This window comes from Adiantum capillus-veneris, chromosome 2 (assembly GCF_014529385.1).
Source record: "Adiantum capillus-veneris isolate H3 chromosome 2, ASM1452938v2, whole genome shotgun sequence".
Lineage (NCBI taxonomy): Eukaryota > Viridiplantae > Streptophyta > Polypodiopsida > Polypodiales > Pteridaceae > Adiantum > Adiantum capillus-veneris.
Genome location: NC_140932.1, coordinates 25,760,242 through 25,763,057, shown reverse-complemented (window position 1 = coordinate 25,763,057; position 2,816 = coordinate 25,760,242). Strand labels below are relative to the sequence as shown.

Sequence of the window (2,816 nt, the reverse complement as noted above, 5' to 3'; positions counted from 1 at the left end):
ATTTTTGAAACATTGTTTGACCGCCACAAAATGTCTCAGCGTTAGTCATTTTGAAGAGTACATCATGGTTTGCATGGCATCAAAGCTCTTATGGAGATGGCACGATGTATGGTCAAGAGTCAAGCTTTCCCACATGTGTTTTGGCTTGAGGCTATCATGTGTGCCACTTATGTACTTAATAAGTCTATGACTCCATACGAAGCATGGCATGATAGAAATCCATCTATTGGTTGTATGCGTGTGTTTCTACTGTTTGGCTTATGCTTTGGTGCCAAAAAGGCAACACAGGACTGAGGTTGTAGTATTTTTGTTGGTTATAGTATTGAAAGCAAAGGTTTTAGGTTGCACGTGATGTTTTGTTTGTGAAAGATTCTATTTATCCATTTTTGTCTTGTACTAGAGACAGTAATGTAAAGCTAACAAGACTTGTATGACCATTTGTTGCCTCTTTTTAGTGGTGGAATTTTGAATGTCAATTCAAATGAGGCAAATGTACATCCTATGGGGGTTTCTCAAAATGTTATAAATCAACCAATTTCTAATGCAGATGTACATGATGTACTTGATGAGGAAAGGGCTGAGAATGACTAGGCTAGAGGTATGCCACAATGGATGTTGCATACTTTGCATGATAGTAAATTGGATGCACCTTTTTCTAAAAGTACTCATTCAGCTTCTTGCCATGTATCTTATGCATCAGATTGTTATGCTTTGGCTGTTTCTAGCTTATGTGATGTAGAGGAACCTCTGCATTTTTATGAAGCACAAAATTCAAAAAATTGAATAGCTGCCATGCAATCAAAATATGATGCACTTATAGAAAATGACACATGGACTTTATTTGATGCCTCCTAGCAAAAAGGCCATTGGTACAAAGTGGGTTTACAAGTTCAAACGCAAGGTGGATGGTGAGATTCATTGCTATAAGGCTTCACTTGTTGCAAAGGGGTTATGCACAACAAAAAGGCATAAATTATGAAGAGAATTTTGCTCCCACTTGCTGTATGACTACAGTTAATTTTATATGTGCATTAGAAGCTTGTTTTGGTTGGGATGTATGTCAATCAGACATTATTACTGCTTTTTTGAATGGTGACATATTTGATGAAGTTTATGTACGCAGCCTCATAGTTTTGACAAGAAAGGACAAGAGGATAAAGTGTGCAAATGTAAGAAGATGTGTATGGGTTGAAGCAATCTCCTCGTGGGGTATGAGAAAGCTAACACTCATTTGTTCAAATGAGGATTTTGTAAGAGTCCCATAGAAAGCACTTTATATGTAAAGCATGAGGGTGATGTATATCTCATTGTTGTTCTATATGTGGATGAATTGTTAATCAGCAGTCTGAATGAGTATTGCTGAATTTAAGGCTGAGGGGGTGGCTTTGAGCATAACCTTGAAGGGGTGATCACTGAAGGGAGGGCCGCCTTGAGGTGTGCTGGGCCGTGAGAAAAAGAGAAGGCCGGCAGTTGTGGTGGCTCAATGTACAGAGAGGGTGGATGGTTGCAGGAATAGGTGATGTCTGAGAGCTAAGGGCTCTATAGCAGCTACATAAAAGGATTCAAGGGGCTGCCGGCAAAGGGGCTGCTAAGAGCGCAAGGAGAGGGGCTCGCCAGTTGCAAGGGCGACCTGTGTAGGAGCTCGGAGGGCTGAAAACGGAGCTTTAGGTAAGCATGAGGGGATTGGAGTCCGCAACGGATTGGAGTCCGTAAGGGTGCTGGCTATGAACTGCAGGGCCGAGGGCTCATGAGAGAGGGTGGAGGTGATGCTACTGCAAGAAGAGTAAAAGGAGGCATGCAAGGCACTGCGGAGGACAAAGGAGTTGCAGCAAGTCAGGGCTTGGGAGAAAAGCCACCAATTGAGCAAGGAGGACTAGCATGTAATTGAAGGGAGACTGCGATGTTGAGGAGGCCTAGGAGTAGTAGATAGGGGGCTGCGTTTGAATGAGAAGAATTGGCCGCCAAGGACTGCATCAGAGCAGGCATTTGGTTGATTCCATCATTGTATCTAGATGCTTTTTTGTGATGCATAATGTGCTTGTAGTTTCTCGAGTGGTTTGAATTCAATCATCCTTTTCGTCTAATCTCGTGTAGTGAGTCCGTGGTAGCGTTGGCTCCGGATAGGTTGTGTGTGAGTGTGCAAAGAGAGGAAGAGTGGATGTGTTTTCAGATTAGGTTTGTGTACGGTCGAGGTAGGTATAGTCTCCCAGTGTGGGTGTATTTACAGTGTGTGAGGGTGGGCTGACGATTAGAGATTGCGTGTAGCTGGTGGTGCTTGGAGGCGAGCTGGTGCATTGGAGGTTGGCAAAAAAAGTGCGTGTGTGTGTGATTCTGTGTGGTTAGGGGTATCGGTTCACTGGGCTACAGAGAGCCAGTTATTTCGTGTGCTGGGTGTGTTCCCCCTTTCCATCAGTGGTGCCCCCACTGAGGATCTACTGATTGCTCCTCGATGAAGTATTAAAGCCTGAAGATGATGCATGATATCGACTTGGTGCTTGCTGGAGAAGAAGAAGCTGTAGATTGGTTTTCCGATCTGGAGCTATACCTATTGCAGTTGAGAATTTGTGGAGATGAATCCAAATTGAAGGCACTACCATTGCTTCTACAAGGACGAGCCAAAGCCTGGTTTGAAGCATTGAAGGTTGCAGATCGTTAGCTAAGCAAGATTTGCAAGCGGTTTGTTGAAGCTTTTCAGAAGCGGGTTTCTCCATCGGACTTGGGTGAACAATTGAGCAAGCTAAAGCAAGATGTAAGTGAAGATTTTTCTTTGTTTTTGGAGAAATTTGAGTCTATTTGGGAGAGACTAGCTATTTTTA

The 2,816-nt window shown here is 43.3% G+C and overlaps 1 pseudogene; it reads right to left on the bottom strand.

The window, feature by feature from the left end:
• Window positions 1-1,562: 1,562 nt before the first annotated feature.
• On the bottom strand, window positions 1,563-2,031 carry LOC147462532 (uncharacterized; annotated as a pseudogene).
• Window positions 2,032-2,816: the final 785 nt, after the last annotated feature.